Source organism: Amblyraja radiata, chromosome 6 (genome assembly GCF_010909765.2).
Source record: "Amblyraja radiata isolate CabotCenter1 chromosome 6, sAmbRad1.1.pri, whole genome shotgun sequence".
Taxonomy (NCBI): Eukaryota; Metazoa; Chordata; class Chondrichthyes; order Rajiformes; family Rajidae; genus Amblyraja; species Amblyraja radiata.
The window spans coordinates 68,682,720-68,703,594 of NC_045961.1; the positions used below are offsets into that span (position 1 = coordinate 68,682,720).

The 20,875-nt window shown below is 40.8% G+C and overlaps 1 long non-coding RNA gene across 1 annotated transcript; it reads left to right on the plus strand.

Moving 5' to 3' along the window:
• The first annotated feature begins 300 nt into the window (after nucleotides 1-300).
• LOC116974010 lies at nucleotides 301-20,571 on the plus strand. Its single transcript, XR_004412251.1, has 3 exons — nucleotides 301-312; nucleotides 4,894-4,895; nucleotides 20,469-20,571. It is a non-coding gene; the product is annotated as an uncharacterized LOC116974010 (long non-coding RNA).
• The last annotated feature ends 304 nt before the right edge of the window (nucleotides 20,572-20,875 follow it).

Sequence of the window (20,875 nt, forward strand, 5' to 3'; positions counted from 1 at the left end):
GATGTTGAAGTCAGCGCAACCACCCGCACTCCACACACCGCAGCTCCGCGATGTTCAATCGGCAGATCCCAGCAGGTTCCAGCGCGGCGACCGCAGCGCAGGCATATGAATCAAAAAAGGTGCAAATTGCATCAGTTAATCAATAGAAATAATTATTTAAAATCCTGGGATTAACACTGCAAAACATGCCCTGCCTTCATAAAATAAATCAGAAGAGCATTTGGATATTTTAGGCTATACCTCACTTAGTCTGTGTTCAAATGCAATGTTCTGCAACGTGTGTAAGTTCCTATGCAACATTCGCACCTGGAGGTGGAATTGTTACATTATAATGAATTAATCAGTGCAAATTGGGTTTATTGATCACCGATTACTTAAATGTGTGATCTTCTGAGTTCATGTAATTCTTCCTGTCCTTACTCATCACAGTGGCAAACTCTCAGAGGCAACCATTTTGCATGGTCATCCTTTTGGTTTGTGAGACAATTAGCAGAGCCACATGTAATTAATAATTGCATGATGATCTAAAGACAAAGACATCTGAAGATAATGAGACCAGCCAAGACTTAGAGAGACAATCTGAGCATCAGCATGAAGATGTGTGTTTATTCATATCATGCTGAAGACACATCTTGAGATGTTATTCACAGTGAAAGCTCAACTCCTCCTTCTGTTCATGCATGTGAAATGGAGAGCACTCTTCATTGCTTCTGCTTTCAAAATTTAGCATGTCTAGATTCAGAACATATTCAGTAGCTTGGCCTGGCCTTAAAAGCTTGGAATGCTGACATAGAGTTTGCCGCCAGCTCCACACAATTACGCTTTATTTTGTTTCAGCACTCTATGCAGTGGTAGTATCACAGTCACAAAATTCACTGATCCTTCAGATAAAAGACTCCTTGATAAAATGCTGCAATCTGATGGCTATTTAAATTTGGTGGGACTTCTGTGATTTAGCTGAGGAATATTTCTAAAGAATTTTAGGCTAAAACATGAGTGAAATTGACAATGTTAAGGATGGTATCAATATTTCTAGTGTTTAAACCAAACCACTGAACTTCTCTTTACAAATCCTAAATAAATCTACTTCATTGATTTGAATGATTCCACTGCCTACTGTAAAAAATCCTCAGGAGCATACCTTGCGATGAAGCTATCTCAATGGTGCTATTCATAACGCTGAGCGATCAAGACCGACTAGCCTTTTAAAACAAATAATTATTTTCAAGGTAAGAATGCAGCCATTGATTCCCCTGAGGGAGGCTGAATAATGTTTTGTGCCTCAGAAGAGGCTGGTCAGATTCTCCCAAGAATCAAACCTGAGTGTCAATTTGCATTGTAATGAGCATGCAGAGATGATGCGGGGTGATATAGACAGGCTAAGTAAGTGGGTAAAAATGTGGCAGATGGAATATAATGTGACAAAATTGTAAGGTTACCCCAATTTCTAGAAAACGGAGAAAAGCTGATATGTTATTGTTCAGACACATCACTGAAAGTTAAAAGCCAAGTTTAGCAAGCAGTTATGAAGTAAATGGTATGTTGGCATTTATAGAGCTGAAGAGTAAAATACATCAGTTGTGTTAGTTTTATACAATTCTGGCACAGCCTCATTGGAATATTGTGTTCAGGTCTGGTCAGCTTCATTCATAGAAACATAGAAACATAGAAAATAGGTGCAGGAGTGGGCCATTCGGCCCTTCGAGCCTGCACCGCCATTCAATATGTTCATGGCTGATCATCCAACTCAGTATCCTGTACCTGCCTTCTCTCCATACCCCCTGATCCCTTCAGGAGAAGTGTACTTGCAATAGAGTAAGGCAGCACAGTGGCATGGTAGTAGACTTCTGCCTTACAGCGCCAGAGACCCAGGTTTGATCCTAACTACGGGTGCTGCCTAAATGGAGTTTGTACCTTCTCCCTGTGACCAAATGAGTTTTCTCCGGGTGCTTCGGTTTCATCCAAAACTCCAAAGACATACGGTTTGTAGGTTAATTAACTTTGATTAAATTGTAAATTGTCCCTAGTGTGTAGGATAGTGCTAGTGTACGGGGTGATCACTAACCGGCATGGACTCGGTGGGCCAAATTTCCTGTTTCCACATTGTATCTATCTGTATCTATGAAGTCTAAAGTAAGTTGAATGAGGCTCACCAGATTGTTTTCTGCGATACATGCTTGTCTTATGTGGAAAATCTATGTTGACTGGGCCTATACTTTTGTTAGTTTGGAAGGATGAGGTGATCTGATTAAAATGTACTATTAATTAAAATGTTATGAGGCTTCTAAGGCTTGACAGAATAGATGTAGGGATATTGTTTCCCCGAAAAAGTGTCCAGAATCAGGGGTCACCATCTGAAAATGAAATAAAAAATAACTATGCTAAATTGAGATGAGAAGGAATATGTTCACAGAGGGATAATAAGTCTTTGGAATTTTCTACCAGGTCCACTGTGGAGCCTCAGTCATATTCAAGAAAATAATAGATTTTAGTTATTAATCAAGAACAGAGATAGTCAAGTCAAGCCAAGTCAAGTTTATTCGTCACATACACATACGAGATGTGCAGTGAAATGAAAAGTGTTAATGCTCGCGGACTTTGTGCATAAAACAAACAAATAAACAAACAAACTATAAACAGAATGGAACAGAGTCACATATTCTTTTACATATTACATATTGTGGGAGGAAGGAAAAAGGAAAAAAAACAGCAATGTTTTTAAAAAACAGTAAAATGGTACAGTAAAGTTAGTCCCTGGTGAGGTAGGAGTTTACAGTCCTAATGGTCTCTGGGAAGAAACTCCTTTTCAACCTCTCCGTTCTCACAGCATGGCAACAGAGGCGTTTGCCTGACCATAGCAGCTGGAACAGTCCATTGCAGGGGTGGAAGGGGTCTCACATGATCTTATTGGTTCTGGAGTTGCACCTTCTGATGTATAGTTCCTGCAGAGGGGTGAGTGAAGTTCCCATAGTGCGTTCGGTCGAACGCACTACTCTCTGCAGAGCCTTCTTGGCCTGGGCAGAGCAGTTCCCAAACCTAATCGTGATATCTCCGGACAAGATGCTTTCTACAGCCGCTGAGTAGAAGCACTGGAGGATCCTCAGAGACACTCTGAATTTCCTCAATTGCCTGAGGTGGTAAAGGCACTGTCTTGCCTTAGTCACGGGTGCTGCAGCGTGTGATATCCATGGCATATCCTCAGAGATGTGGACTCCCAGGTATTTAAAACAGCTCACCCTATCCACAGTATCCCCATTTATCCTCAATGGTGTGTACGTCCTCGGATGATGTGCCCTCCTAAAGTCCACGATCAGCTCCTTAGTTTTTTTGATGTTCAAGAGGAGGCTGTTGTCCTGACACCAGAGTGCCAGATCAGTCACCTCCTCCCGGTAGGCCATCTCATCGATGTCTGAGATCAGGCTGAAATAGGGTCTTAGAAAAGGAGAGTGATGCTGAATTAATTTAAAACAACACAAAGTGCTGGAGTAACACTGCGGGTCAGACAGCAACTCTGGAGGACATCGATAGGCAACATTTTGGGTCAGGCCCATTCTTTAGAAATGTGTATGAAGGAACTGCAGATGCTGGTTTAAACCAACAATAGACATGCTGGAGTAACTCAGCGGAACAGGCAGCATCTCTGGAGAGAAAGAATGGGTGACGTTTCGGGTCGAGAAAAGGTCTGAAGAAGGAGTCAACCCAAAATGTCACCCATTTCTTCTATCCAGAGATGTTGCCTGTCCCGATGAGTTACTCCAGCATTTTTTGTCAACCATTTTTTAGAATGCTGAATTAGTGATCTGCTATGTTTTATTGAATGGCAAAGCCATTCCATTTCCTTTTCAGTAACATCCATAGATTAATTGATCAGCTTATGAATAACCAATTATCTCTGATTATAACTAATTATCTCTGATTATAACCAGCTTTCTTTCATATTACTATAGCCGTGACTTGCTTGTGATTCCACTTTCTTTTTTTTTGTATTTCTTGTGGCCTAGCTTCTTGAGAGAATGTATTGTTTTTTTTAAAGATATCAAGCAGGAACAAAGATAGGACCTTTGAACAGGAGAATGATACTGAAATAACAAAAAAACCCCACAAAGTGCTGGAGTAACTCAACGGGTCAGGCAGCATCTCTGGAGGGCATGAATGCACAACATTTTGTGTCAGGTCCACCTTTGGAATGCTAAGTTAGTGATCAGCCATGATTTTATTGAATGGCAGAGGCAACAAAATGGGATGAGTTGCTTACCCCTGGTTATTTTTCTTATGCTTGCTGCAGATTTCATTATAGAGAAAGGTTATGGCTTCAAGGAGCAGCTGTAGCTGAGTCTATTGCTGTTAAAGTTTCAAGTTGTCAGATTGTAGCCCCGGCCCCTTGACAAATGAAAACACTGATTTTCAATCAAGAAACAGAGAAAAAAACAGGCACACAATCCAATCTCGGATCCACAAGGTCATGGGCAAGTTGTGGACATTATTATTTCCATTTTAGTAACATCCGAAGATTAATTGTTCAGCAAATTTATATTCTAATTATCTCTGATTATAGCCAGCTTCCATTCATATTACTGCAGCTGTGACTTGCTTGTGATTCCACTTCCTTTTTTTTTGCAGTGGCTTAGCTTCTGGAAAGAATTTCACCATTAAACAGCAATTTCCTTTTAATAGATTAGAAATACTGATGAAAACACTTGATGAGATGCATCGATACTCACCTCTGTGTCAATGCACATTAGCCAACTTTATAATGAAAAACAATTTGCCAAATATGCTGAAAAATAAATCCTGGAAATATTGAAATGGGAGGTCATAAAATTGTGAAATGAGTGTGAAATAGCACATGAACAAATTTGTCAAACATGATTTGCCTATCATAAATCCATAGAGTAGTTTACAGTGAAATAAGTATGAGAATATGGTTGATGGGATTGCTTTGAAGCTCATTGGGTTTAGTTTAGTTTAGTTTAGAGATACAGGGTGTAAACAGGCCTTTCGGCCCACCAGCAATCTTGCACACTTAAACTTACACATACAAAGGACAGTTTACAATTATATCAAGCCAATTAACCTACAAACCTGTGCGTCATTGGAGTATAGGAGGCAGAGAAAACCCACGCAGGTCACAGAGAGTACGTACAAACTCCGCATAGACAAGCATCCATAGTCAGGATCGAAGCCAGGCCTCTGGCCCTGTAACTCTACCGCAGCAACTCTACCGCTGCGCCAATGTGTCGGGTTGTATGACGTTTCTCCATGTCATCAGGAAGGACTGCCTCAAGAAGGTAGCTAACATTATCAAAGACCCACAGGACTCTGGTAACCCTCACATCTCGCTTCTAACATCGGGAAGAAGGTACAGGAGAACCATTTCCTACAGGTTTAAGAACAGCTGCTTACCATCAACCATCAGGCTCTTCAACCACCCTCCATAACCCTGACCACAACCTACCCTCAGCACCAAACTACTATGGCCTTGATATAAGGTTGCAATATGTACTTTGGCTTTCAACATTATGGTCAGGTTACTTAATATAACTTTTGTATTATTGTTTATTATATATGTATCGGTTGAGTTATTGCCTTATCATTGATTTTTGATTGTTCTGGTCTTGGTGCATATGACATTTAAACACATTTGATTTTTAAATCTTGAAAATCAAAAATATATTTGAGCATTTTTTTAACAACTGATATCAGACTTTCTGGTCTGCAGTTTCCCAATTTCTTTCACAGGTCATTAAGCGTCTCATCGGCTATACTCCAAAACTGTGTGAATCGATCCAGACTCAATAGATTTCTGGAACATGACAACCAGTTCACCCACTATTCCTTTTACTTTCAAGATTTGGGATAATGGTCATTCGAATTTCACCATATATTAGCTTTCCATCCCATTAATTTCAAATGTTTCTGACACATGCTAACCAAAGCAAATGACACACCAGCACTGACCTGCAAAGGTTATGTTCACATGAAAATTACAGTCACTGCAGGGATAACATTTTAATTAAAAATTATATGTTTTGAAAAAACACAAAATATATTGATCTCTTATTGCACTTGCACAATATCATAGAATCGTAGAAATGGAGAGTAGAGAAAAAGGCCCTTAGGGCCCAGTTTGTACTACCGACTATATGGTAATCTCATTTGTCCATGTTAGTTCCATATCCCTCTTCCCCCTTCCTATCGAAGTACCTGTCCAAATTTGATAAGAGTTTTTTGAAGTGGTTACCAGGAGGATTGATGAGGGCAGGATGGTGGACATTGCCTATATGGGCTTTAGCAAGGTCTTTGATAAAGTATGCATGGTAGGTGAGTATGAATAGATAGATCACAAAGGATCATGTGTGAGCTGGGCAACTGGATTTAAAATTGCCTTGGTGGATGGAATCAGAAGGTGGAAGTAAATGTTGCTTCTCTGGTTGGAGACCTATGACCAGTGATTTGCTATAGAGGTCTGTGTACCAGTGACTGGTGCTAATCATCTATATTAATTTGGATGGTAATGTAGTTAATGTTGAGAGCAAATTTACGGCAGACACAAATTGGTGGTGATAGCAAGGCTATTTAAATTTGCAAAACGATCTGTATTAACTCTGAATTTTGGTAAGACAAACAAGCGCAAAATACATGGTCACAAAGACAATGTACAAACTCCATACAGACAGCACCCCTAGTCAGGATTGAACCTGGGTCTTGGATGCTGTAAAGCAGCAACTCGACTGCTGCCCACTGTGCTAATAACATATTGCAGTTGGCATGTGACACATTACTAAGCCTCTCAGAATATAGGATACCCATTCACATCATGGATAATGACACATCTATACAACTCACCACCCTTTAGTAGCAATGTTACAACATTTTGAGATTTAAAAAATCAAGTCTGTAATTTATCCCATCAGATAAAGCATAAAAATAAGTTTAACTTGACACCTAATTCACTTTCATATCTCAAGTATTTAAAAAGTTATGGCCATTTTCATACTGGGAAATGAGCATCTTGTTCCCTATTGATTTTCTATGGACATAACAAAAAAGCTGTGATCGTGAACAGTCAAAAGCCCATAACTTTCTTAAAAATTAAGGGAACTGAATGAAATTTTCAGTTATCACAGATTGAAGCATTCTGAAACAAATATAAAATAATCTTACTTGGATGACCTGAAATTAAAGCATATAATTAGTTAGTTACCTAATTGTAGCTAATTTCAGACTTCAATTACTAGATCTAAACATCTATCCATTTCTTAATAAATGATTAACATTTTTAAATAGCCTAAATGTCCAAATAATATTCACAAATAATTCACAATAAAACATGATTTTAAAATCTCATTTACATTAATTTATAGGCCAAATGGAAGGAATTTAGTGTTTAATTGCTGTAAATAAATGCCCATTTAAATCAGCTTTCCAGTGGGTCCCTGTGGAACGCGCTGGTTTAGAACGTTCACATTGCGGTAGATTTGTGCCCCAAATGCCGAGAAAAATACTGCGGGATATAATGGGCCCAAAATGAGCTACTCGCAATATTAAACTTTGTATAAAGGGATCTTTAGAAGCCCTTTTTAATGTAAAAATATACAGCCTACCTTCAGATATTTGCTTTATGAGACCCTGCGGTTGCTGGTGGTCGCGGGTTTAGAGATTGATTTTTAAACTACTATAACTATTATTCAAGGCCTTTAAACCTAATAATAGCTTTTGCGACGGGGTCTTTCAGCGATTTTTCGTTAATAATTAACTAGGCTGAACATTTTCGATTGGAACAGCTTAGAGAAAATCGCGTTTTAAACCCGCCCCCTCTAAACGGCGCCAAAATCGCGCACACCCGCAACGGCAGATTTTCACCGACGCTTCAGGTAGGCTTTGCAACATACCTACCTTTAGCAAAATATTCTGTATAATAATATATGCAGGAAAGAGAAATCTCACAAATATGTCACGGACAGTTTTGGATATTTTGGGCCCCTCTAGGTTTTAGCACAAATCCATCTTCAATGATAGAGGTGAAGAGCATACTTACATAAAACTCTGCAGCAAAGTTGTATAATTCCTGCTGAGACCAATAACAAGTGATAGCCTGGAAGGTGGGGAAGGGTATCAAGGTAGAGTAGGTTCTGCAACTTGTTCTACCTTGTGGTGTTCTATTATTATTAGCTGCATTTGTTCCATTCAAATGTCTGTATCATTTAGTCCTCTTTGGATATATCGGTTGTCTTACTAAAGACAATTTGAAGGGAAGTAATGATTTTAAATTTGTTGCATTTATTTAGAAACAAAGGAAGTATAGTGTATGTATCTCTTTCTAGTATTATAGAATTGGTAGAAAAATCCACATAACTGCATTAAAGTTATTGCTGAATGGTCAATTCCATTAATCCCTGGTTCTCTAATTCATTCCCACTACTCTCCCAGTGTTGTCACAGAACTGTGCAATGGCTTCAAACCTTGAACAGCATTTCTGGCCAATAATTTCTGCATTTATATCCATTTTTGCAATATTCCAATCAAACTCATTGGCATTTCACGAAATATAAGAGCTAGCGTGAAACAGCACAATTGTGAAATGCTTGGAATGTTTTTTTTAAATTGAAGATTCTAATAATAAAAATATTCCTACTATAGTTAGTAGGTACAGTTCGATTAACACATCTGAAAATGAAATTTTCATAAAATCTCAGCATTTGTAGTAAGAGTGCCAAATTACTATGATGAATAATGTCATAGGAACATTACCCTCAAGATATACAAATGATTTAATCATTTTGTTTGGGTGCAATGTTACGTTTCTAAGTAAATTTAAAAAAAAGTGAATTGGATTGAAAACCTGATCCTAAATGATAATTTTATGGGTCTTCTCAATGGTTTGGAAATGTGTGCAATTATTCTATTTCAATTGATTTTTGGGCTTATTCAATTAGAATTTTTTTGTATTTAATATTTTAATACATTATGAATATTCCTGAGTGTAAGAAACATTTCTCTTCTTAGCCAGCTTTGATAGCCGGTCATGCTGGGTACAGTGGCTCAGCTGAATTTCAAAGCATTTCAGTTGAGTTAATGGCGAGGCTTGTTCATATTCTCCTTATGCATGTGATTCACTATGTCCTCTGTTGCTATGAAGAGGCTTATATAATGGAAGAAGTTGGCAACAAATGAAAAGTATGCACTGGGGTCTGTAATAGCGAAGTCTAAATGTTCCTTGCAGCTGATAGCAAAATCTGGACCATGGAACTTCTTAAGTCTATTCATGGAAGATAAACAACTTCAAGCAATGCAGAATTAGCCCAACTCTATCCTGCAGGATTAGTTCAATGTATTTGTCTGAAATCTCTGCAATATGCTGAACCTTCTGATCCAGGGGTACCAAATGAACCGAAACAAATATAGTGGACTGATATGTAACCCTAGATGGGATCGAGAAGAGTGGTTGCATTTATCAATGTCGGAAATCTGACCCTAAACTGACCAGCAACCATTAGGCTATTGAACACTAGGAACTGCAGGTAAAACAACTGCCTTGCTTGGACTAGGAACTTGGAGGCATCGTTTTTGTTTTTGCACTCTATTGTTTTCTTTTTATGTATTGTACTTCATTTTGTTATTCATATGGTGTCTACTGATTAACATGTGTACATATCTGTTATGCTACTGCAAGTAAGAATTTCATTGTTCTGTTTCAGGGCATATGACAATAAAAGACTCTTGACTCTCTTGACAGCTTCTCGTTTGACTGGGGGCTGGTATAGAGCAATCATATGATGCACACTAGTAACCGTTGGGTTTAAATTGTAGATTTTGTTAACAAAATGTGATTTCCCCAATGTCACGCTTTCACAAAGGCATCTGCCATTATTTCAGCAGCTTCAGGAAAAAGAGACGCTGCCATTTGTTTCATTTTTGCCAGGTGTCTGATCAATACCAACATAATTTGCTTTTCTGCAGTTAGATTCCTGGCAGGCATTCTGTGAGCTACATTGTACGAGAGTATTCCAACCTCTTGATCATTGAATCAACATAAAAATGTTGAGGCAGGTTGATTGAAACAAAAACTATCCCCTCCATGAGCATCCTCTCTTGCCCCTCTATGAACTACAATGTTGTGGCCATTATAAAGACTTGATTACGAGAGGGACAACACTGTCAGATTGATATTCTAGGGATTTCATGTTTCAGACTTGATAGGGTGAGGGGAAAAGAGGTGGAGGAGTTGCTTTCTAATCAGGAAGAATGTCACAGCAGAACTCAGAGATGACGTCCTGGAGGGTTTCTCCACTGAGGTAATATGGGTGGAGCTCAAAAATACGAAAAAAGCAATCAATCTAATGGAATGATACTATAGGCTTCTTATAGATATATAAACAGATTACAGAAAGAGGCAAAGGCAACAGGATTATTTTAGTTAACAAATTTAACTTCCCCAACATTAACTGTCACTTACTCAGTGCAAAAGGCTTAGATAGGGCAGAATTTGTTAGGTGTATCCAAGGGACTTTCCAGAAACAGTATGTTAACGGTCCAGGTAAAGGAGAAGCCATACTTGATCTTGTGTTGGGAGACAAGCCTTGCCAGCTGACTGGTATTTCAGTGGAAGAGCATTTGGGAATAGTGATTTCAACTCCATAAGTTTTAAGATAGTTATGAATAAGGGTAACTCTGAATATTGGGGTAAGGTAGATTACAGCTTTACCAGGTAGGAGCTAGGGAGAGTAAATTACGTGCAATTGCTATTAGATAAGTTTACATAAAGGCTAGCTGATCAGAGTTCAGGACTGGCATGTTCCAGTAAGGATAAAGACAAAGTATTGCATGGTAAAGAAGCCTTGGATGATCAGAGAGGTTGTAAATTTGGTTAAAAAAAGTCAAAGGAAATGTATGTAAAGTTTAGAAAGATGAGATCTTTCTAAACCCTTTGAGGAACATAAAGTAAGTAGGAAAAAGCACAAGCAGGAAATTGAAAGACCAAAAGGGGCCATAAAATGTAATTGGTGAGTAGGATTAAAGATAATTCTCAGGTTTTTTATATACACATTAAAAACAAGAGGGCAAGCTCAAAGTTAAAGAATGAAATTGATGCTTGGAGTTAAACAACATAGGCAAGGTACAAAGTGAGTATTTTGTACCTGTACACACCAAGGAGAAGGTGATGGAGGACAGTGAAATTAATGTGGGCACTAATAATATACTCGGGCAGTTTGAGTTCAAGAACAAGGTTTTGCTGGGCTATTGAAAATCATTAAAGTGGATAAATGCCAAGAGACAGAATGGATCTTTTCCTTATTATTGAGATAGAGAAGAGAGGAGATTGCAGGGCCCTACAAATATTTTTGTATCTTCTGTAGCCGCAAGATAGGTCCCAGAGGATTGGAGAGTAGCCACAGACATTCAGATCCTGCAGCACCTTTAACACCACCTGCAGATTCTACCATAAAGCCAGCTTTACAAACAGCAGCAACACAAGTACAGGATTCTTTAACACCGACTGCTCCACTATTGATAGACAGTCCGGTAGTTCACGGTACCAGGAGTAAAACAAAAAAGATAGCTCCAGTAGTTAAGGACAAAAAATTTAAAGGACAACAACCAGAGTATTCTTGCGAGCCTAAACCTAGATGAATTAGACGAGTATGGAGAGAAGAAAGGGAGTCATTTAGAAGGTACCGTGAACCCCCTAGGGAAGAGGAAGATATATCTGGGAGTGGGACAATAATTGAAGATACCGAGATAGATCCCGATATGACAGAAAGTACAATCACAAACAAGTAACTTGAAGGCAGTTCCCCATCATGGAAATGCCTTCTTTTGATCCGGCCAATGCAGTGAGTGCAAATAATCCCCGGACCATAAAAGTCTATACCCTATGGAAGCCCAATGAGATGATGCCAATTTTAAGTCAAATACCCGATCGTAGAAAATCACCTGCTTTCTTTGTGGATCACTTAAGAACAACAATGCGCGTATATCATGCAGACTCCAGAGATTTATGGGCAGTGATCCAGCAAATAATTACAGCAACTGAACACTCTAGCTTCATAACAGCTTTGGGACATCCAACACATAACACTGGCAAATATAATAGCGGATAATGGTGCTAGGGAAAAGGCAGTTTTAACTGCCCTTGCAAGTACTCTTCAGAAGCCGATTGACTTTGCCAGAATCCTAGATATGACCAAAAAAGAGAGAGGGAGCAGATGAATTCGTAGAACGATTTTCAGAATTATATATGAACCAATCGGGTGATCTAAATTATCGAAACAGAGTAAATGCCCCACAATATTGTGCCATCTTACTGAATTGCCTTCCCACTAGTGTGGCTGAATGCATTAAAACTAGTAACATGGACTGGACAGAAAATAGTGCCAGTCAGGTGGCACAGGCAGCGAAGTATCACTGGAGGGATATTGGAGAACAAGAGAATCAGCCGGTAGTTGTGGAAAAGACTGAATATGTCGCACGGAAGGAGGTACCAATAGATACCCCAGTAACATGGAGCAATTACAGTCAACCCTATGTTTCCCCGAAACCACCTTTTAAAGTCAGCAGAATAGTAAAGTCGGATGCTTGCTTTAATTGTGGCCAGCAAGGTCAGTGGAGCAAGGAATGCCCAGCGAGAAGACAAAATAGAGCAGCGTGTAAGAGAAATCAAGGAGTAATAAAGGAATTTGATGAAAATAAGATTTGGCTCTAGTTGAGAGAAGTGGAGGGAGCTGTAGGATACACTGAGGTACCAGTAAGAACCAGCAGAGGCAGGAGACTTAGGAGCAATAGTGGAGAGGAGCAATCATTATGGCAGACACGAACAATTAGAGCAAATATATCTAACTGAAATGTTGTTGAGTTTTATCAAGCCTCCAGGACAGTGTTAACTATCAAACACAATTGGGGGAGTGAGGTAAAGAATATACGGACCCCTTGAGAAGACATCAAAAGTAATGTAGCTCCCCAGAAAGTGGAAATACATTTCCAAAAAGATCATAGGCCACCAGCAGCACTGATAAATTGATTCAGGAAATGCCAGAATAAAACTCAAATAAAACCATCTACAAGAACTATAAGAATTGCTCCTCACTGTAACATCCTTAAGGGCCTGTCCCACTTTCCCGAGTTATTCACGAATTCTCCTGAGTTATTCACAAATTTTCTCGAGTTTTCAAACTTGCAGAATGTTCATAACAAGTCCGTAGGAGGCCATAGGAGTCTGTGGATATATCGTAGCGGCTCGTTATGCCAGCCGTAGGTACTCGGGGCATCAGGTAAGTCGGGACATTTTTTACAGCCTGATGAAAAATGTCCACGAGTAAAAAAAATAGCCCCGAGTACCTACGGCTGGCATAATGAGCCACTACGATATATCCACGGACTCCTATGGTCTCCTACGTACTAGTTATGAACATTCTGCGAGTTTGAAAACTCGGGAGAATTTGTGAGTAACTCGGGAGAATTCGTGAATAACTCGGGAAAATGGGACAGGCCCTTAACTCTTACAGCTCTGAAACTGAAAGAAGAAAAACAACATGAACTGGAACGAAATTTAACAGCAATTAACTCAGTTGAAAGAATGCTCCATATCTTATATTACTAAAAGTCTGATCTTGACCGCTTTTGGCTCGCTGTGCTGCGATTTCCGAGAGAACGCCGCCACCTACGGCTGTCATTTTTGGCCATCTCGCTCAGAGCCCCCCTCCCCCTTCCGGGACCAGAGGATTTGTCCCATCTATGAAAAATCAGAGAGATATTAATGTTTTTTAAAAAGTCACAATTTTCTCTGCTGCCACTGCTGGAGGGAGGGGGAGGGACTATAAAACCAGAAAGTGGTGTGCCTCACTCAGTCTCTGCAAGATGGATGAAGCCAAAGGGTCACGTCCCTCTGAGCTCTGAATAACACTGAACAAATGTCTACTCAACTGCGAGTCTCCTTAATGTCGTTTGAAAATGAAAATATGGTTTGTTTGAAGTAAAAATGCACTGCCTGCAAATGGTTGTTTGGGTGATTTGGCTTGAAGTTAAAAGGCACTACTTACTGCAAATGGTGGCTTGGGTGCTTTGGCTTGAGGTTGAAAGGCACTAAATGTAAATGGTGGTTTGGGTACTTTGGCTTGAATTTGAAAGGCACTACTTACTGCAAATGGTGGCTTGGGTGCTTTGGCTTGAAGTTGAAAGGCACTACTTACTGCAAATGGTGACGGTGCTTTGGCTTGAAGTTGAAAGGCACTACTTACTGCAAATGGTGGCGTGGGTGCTTTGGCTTGAAGTTAAAAGGCACTACTTACTGCAAATGGTGGCTTGGGTGCTTTGGCTTGAAGTTGAAAGGCACTACTTACTGCAAATAGCGGCATGGGTGCTTTGGTTTGAAGTTGAAAGGCACTACTTACTGCAAATGGTGGCGTGGGTGCTTTGGCTTGGTTGAAAGGCACTACTTACTGCAAATGGCGGCTTGGCTGTTTGGCTTGAAGTTGAAAGGCACTACTTACTGCAAATGGTGGCTTGGGTGCATTGGCTTGAAGTTGAAAGGCACTACTTACTGAAAATGGCGGCTTGGGTGCATTGGCTTGAAGTTGAAAGGCACTACTTACTGCAAATGGCGGCTTGGAAGCTTTGGCTTGAAGTTGAAAGGCACTACTTACTGCAAATGGCTGCTTAGGTACTATGGCTTGAAGTCGAAAGGCACTACTTACTGCAAATGGCGCTTGGGTGCTTTGGCTTGTAGTTGAAAGGCTCTACTTACTGCAAATGGCGGCTTGGGTGCTTTGGCTTGAAGTTGAAAGGCACTACTTACTGCAAATGGCGGCTTGGGTACTTTGGCTTGAAGTCGAAAGGCATTACTTACTGCAAATGGCGGCTTGGGTGCTTTGGCTTGAAGTCGAAAGGCACTACTTACTGCAAATGGTGGCATGGGTGCTTTGGCTTGAAGTTGAAAGGCACTACTTACTGCAAATGGAAGCTTGGGTGCTTTGGCTTGAAGTTGAAATGGACTAACTGCAAATGGCGGCTTGGGTGCTTTAGCTTGAAGTTGAAAGGCACTACATGCTGCAAATGGCGGCTTGGGTGCTTTGGCTTCAAGTTGAAAGGCACTACTTACTGCAAATGGTGGCTTGGGTGCTTTGGCTTGAAGTTAAAAGGAACTACTGCAAATGCACTTACTTCCTGTTTGCACTGTATATTGATTTTAGATAAAACGCTACCACTTACGGCTGTGATTTTTGGCCATCTTACTCACTCCCCCTCCGCTGAGTATGTGCAGAAATGTTTTTTAAAAAATGGTGAGAATATCTCTCCTGTCAATCAAGCCATGAAGGCCACACCATTTCCGGTGGGAGGGGGAAGGGTTATAAAACCCGGAAGTGTGGGTGTGGCTCAGTCTTTGCATGATGGGGGAGGGAGAGGTCACAACTGTCTGAGCTGTGAATCAACTGAACACACTGAATGTCTACTGAACGGTGAGTTTGGTGTTTTGTGTGGTTTTATGGTGATTTCACCCTGCATGAAATGGTATGAAGCTGCATTTGAATTTGGTGGCCTTGCACCCTGCTTGAAATGGAATGAAACTGCACTTGAATTTGGTGGCCTTGCACCCTGCTTGAAGTGGAATGAAACTGCACTTGAATTTGGCGGCCTTGCATCCTGCTTGAAGGTGGGAGTACAGAGAAGGTTCACCTAACTGATTCCTGGGATGTCAGGACTTTCATATCAAGAAATACTGGATAGACTCAGCTTGTACTCGCTAGAATTTAGAAGATTGAGGGGGGATCTTATAGAAACTTACAACATTCTTAAGGGGTTGGGCAGGCTAGCTGCAGGAAGATTGTTCCCGATGTTGGGGAAGTCCAGAACAAGGGGTCACAGTTTATGGATAAGGGGGAAATCTTTTAGGACCGAGATGAGAAAAACATTTTTCACACAGAGAGTGATGAATCTCTGGAATTCTCTGCCACAGAAGGTAGTTGAGGCCAGTTCATTGGCTATATTTAAGAGGGAGTTAGATGTGACCCTTGTGGCTAAAGGGAACAGGGGGTATGGAGAGAAGGCAGGTACAGGATACTGAGTTGGATGATCAGCCATGATCATATTGAATGGCAGTGCAGGCTCAAAGGGCCGAATGGCCTACTCCTGCAACTATTTTCTATGTTTCTATGTTTCTATGTTGAAGTGGTATGAAACTGCACTGAATTTGGTGGCCTTGCACGCTGCTTGAAGTGGTATGAAACTGCACTTGAATTCGGTGGCCTTGCACCCTGCTCAAAGTGGTAAGAAACTGCTCTTGAATTCGGTGGCCTTGCACCCTGCTTGAAGTGGTAGGAAAATGCACTTGAATTTGGTGGCCTTGCACCCTGCTTGAAGTGGTAAGAAACTGCTAAAGAATTTGGTGGCCTTGCACCCTGCTTGAAGTGGTAGGAAAATTGATTTGAATTTCATGGCCTTGCACCTTGCTTGAAATGGAATTTCAAGAAATAGCCATGAGTCAACTGCCAGCCCACCAGCCGTGAGTGAGCTGCCAGCAGATCAGGCTTGAGGGACTGAGCTGCCACCCCAAGAACCCATACCAGCGCTCCAGAAAACCCACCAATACTGGCCACCAATATTGGAATTGGTGGAGAGGTGGAATATTGCATCGGCCGTCGGGTGACCAGCCCTCCCGTGCGAACATGGGACCCAACGAGTCCCACTTAGTCTAGTATATACTAGTGCCAAACCCTGCTAACATCTTATCTAACCCAACACTTCATACCAGCAAGGAAGACGAATCGAGTCACAGTAAATTAAAAATGTACAGTATGCCTCCAGAGAGATCATCAAGGCAGGTTCCAACTTTAGAAAGATCATTGTACAGCAATCCCTTCTAGCTCTACTGCACCACTTTGTCTGAACGGGTTATCTCAACTCTAAAAATATGAGAATAGACATTGCTCTGTAACCAGGGGACACCCTCTCTGCACCCAAATTTAACTACCCACCATCAGGAAATTATTGAAATGACTTCAAAATCTAACATTTAACAATGGCCTATCAGGATGGCATGGGATCTATTTCAGAGATAGTTGAAAATTTTGATTTAGACACAGTATATAAATTAACCTAGTATATTTTCTTGTCTCACCCCCAGAAGAGCAGTCAGAAGTGGGACAGGACTGTTTAGTGATCATCAAGGAGAGGACGTCTGTGAGAGAGGACTTAAGAGATGCACCCATAGAGGACCTGGACATGTAGATGAAAGTTCATCTATCGAATCGTGAGGAGAGAAATTGTCTGGGTATGCAATTATTAATTAGGATGGGAAAAATGTAAAATCAGTTACCTTTAAGTCACCTTATTAAAAGTATTCAAAGTATTCAAAGGTTTTTATTAGTCACATTCACATACACCGAGGTGTAATGAAGTGAAATGCTTTTTGCCATTTTGCAGCACACAAAAAAAAGAATACAGACATAACACCAATGAGAGTCTTAAACACAAAGAACATCCCCCCACAATGGCTCCCACCATGAGGGAAGGCACAAAGTCCAGTCCCCAACCCCAGTTCACCCCAGTTCACCCAGTTCACCCATTATTCAGCATAATAGGCTGAATTATTTGCTTTAATTTGGGATTGCATCATGGTAACATTTGAGGATCAATGTTTACGCAGATCCTTGATATTATATGAAAATAGGAGATTTCTGGCTTCGGTAGGGACTCAAATTTCAAATCAATAATTGGTGACATATTTCTTAGAGGCCTAAATGCTACCCAGACAAATTTCTGTTATGAGATTTAAATGCACACAAGAAGACATACAATATCAGATATCAGGAATTGCAGTGCTAGTCTGACAGAAATACCCTGGGAACCCTAGGTGGTGGTATAGAATGATGAGGTAGACTGAAATTTATGTTCCCCTCGGAAAGTCAATACTAACCATCCAGAAAGAGTTACTTAGAGATAAAAGGAAACTAGTATAAGCGAGAACCCCTAGACTGAGAACGGAGCCAACATAGTAAAGAGTCAACATAGTAAAGAAACATACATAAATAAGAAGAAGTACTGGAGGAGAGACTTAGTGAATTAGAGGGAGAAATTTGAATGGGTGTAGGAATAGCTGAGCCGATGCATATTTAACCGATGGATTTGAATTGTTTAACCCTTGATGGTAAAGCAGCTTCTATTATCAAGGTGAGAAGAAATTATCCCTGGATTCAGAATTCTTAGTTGGATTTATGATGAAATTGACGACGTATAGAAATTGATTGTTTAAATTTGAACAGCTGTGAATTCCACAGGAATTGTAATCTTCTTCTTATCGAGTCCACACACAAGATTAGAAGTTGTTCAGCCAGAGCTGAACACACTTCTCGGCATCTGCACAATGGTGTCTGTCTTGCGCTTCTTGTGCTTCTTGTGCGTGGTGGTGGAAAGATTGGTGGAAACAGGGCCGCGACGTGAACGCTCTTTCCTTGGCCCCAGGAATTGTAATGGAATTGTGTTATCGGTCACAATGCTGTGGAATAAGAAGGATGAGGGGCACTGAAATTTGAAATATTGAATTGAAGGCTGAGACTGAATTTGGTTAAATTGGAACATTCTTCATGGTTTGCTTTAGAGTCACGCCTGTAGGGAAATCTGGACTGAACCCTGCTGAAATCTATATGAGAACCCATCAGCAGATATACATATTATAGCATCGTATGAATATGAAGAGGGCTGATTAATGTTGATCCTAGGATAATAAAAAGTATATTATGGAACAGAATAGCAATATGAATACAGTGATAGAGCAGAATATAATAGGTTCGAGTGAAATAGAATTATAGTGAATGTATGGAACAGCATGGGTGCATGATGGTATCTTGTTTGTCCCAAGTTTTTCAGGAATTTTAGGTCATAGGTTTGACTATGGAAAGGGATGGAAGAATGGGCAACAACATGGATGGAGCGAATTCGCACCCATGAAAACTCGGGAGGTGAAGACTCATCAGATGGAAATTGTGAAGCTACGCCCACGAAAACTCGGGAAGCTTGACAAGATTCTGGGAAGAAACATCATAGAAACATAGAAACATAGGTACAGGAGGAGGCCATTCGGCCCTTTGAGCCAGCACCGCCATTCATTGCAATCATGGCTAATCGTCCCCAATCAAAAACCCGTGCCTCCCTTCGCCTCATATCCCTTGATTCCACTAGCCCCTAGAGCTCTATCTAACTCTCTCTTAAATCCATCCAGTGATTTGGCCTCCACTGCTCTCTGTGGCAGGGAATTCCACAAATTCACAACTCTCTGGGTGAAAAAGTTTTTCCTCACCTCAGTCTTAAATGGCCTCCCCTTTATTCAAAGACTGTGGCCCCTGGTTGTGGACTCGCCCAACATTGGGAACATTTTTCCTGCATCTAGCTTGTCCAGTACTTTTTATCATCTTGTGTTGTTGATAGATGGAAAATGTAATATACACACATATGTATATCTGGTTATCTGATTATCTGATTGTTTAGTTATCATTTATGATGAGGGTTATCATGAATGATAAAATGGGGGAATGATAATATTGGCCAAATTAAAGACACAATAAAACGGAGGATCCCTGCACTTGTCAGAATTGCTTAACCCTTGTCAGCTGAACTTTACAGGCTTTGACTGGTATGCAGGATGGTGAAGGGTCCAGGTGTTCTCCCTGTTTCTCTTAAATTGATAACATGTATAGCAGTTTTCCAAATGAACCATAAATGCATCATTTTGATTGGATCACTGCAAAAGCATTGTAATAGTATAAATAATGTTGTGAGATGGTCATCCTGTTAATTGATGATTGGTTGAACTGTTGAGCCTTGGAGAAACCGTTTGAATCTCAGGGCACATGTTTCAATGTTTGTTCTTGTTTTCTTCCTTCTGGAGCTTTTTTTCAAATACAATGTATTGGCTATTGGGTTGTGGAACTGTCAATTATGTACTGTTATAATTAATATGTGTGATTGGTTTGTTGGGGTTGCCTACCCCAAGTGATGTCACGCCCTTAGTTTGGAAGGGTGTAAGAGGGTGTGTAATTCTTTGGGGTGTGTCGGTTAAATGTGACCTGTTTTGTTTGCACGAGATACTGTTGACTTGCGTGGGTGGATCAGCAACCGGCCCTGCAGTTTGTTCTTCAATAAAGTAAGGTTTTGGAACCAGAGTTTGACTTAGTGTTTGACTAAACCAGACTAAGGGGGTAAGTCTAGATACCGGAATTTACACATCTAATAGTCTCCATGTTCCACCAGAAACCCATGTTCAATCATGACTTCAGGTGTTGTCTGTATGACTGTGGGCTTCCTCCTGGTGCTCTTGTTTCCTCCCACATCCCACAGAAGCACACCTTAACAGTCTACCTTGGCAGGAATTAGCATAATGAGACTGATAGAATTTCTCTGCTGGGAACTGTCATAAACAAATGGTCCTCTTCTGTGTTATAATAGGTAAGTGATGCTGGCTTCTCAACATATTGGCCGAGTGGTGGTGCCTAATGGCAGCGGCTCAACTGCAGTCCGTCTGTCTTTTTTTTTTTTTGTCCATTAGATGTATGTTTTTGGTTCTAATTTTTATTATTTTTTAGCTGTGATATGTGGGGGGAAATCATTTCATCTCTTCCTTGTACTGGGACCCGACTTTTTCCCTGTCGGGTCTCCGGTGTCGTTGGGCCTAACATCGTGGAGTCGGCGGCGGCCTCCAACCGGAACCAACCTGAGGGCTCCAGTTGCGGAGCCTACGGACTTGCCATCGCGGAGCTGGCCAACTTCGGAGCGGGGAGAGCTGAGGTGGCACTCGGCTGCAACCCAACTTTGGAGCTTCGGAGGCTCCAGCCGCAGGCCCGGTGGACAGGAACATCGGGAGCTCGCGGGTCCCTTGTGGGAGACCGCT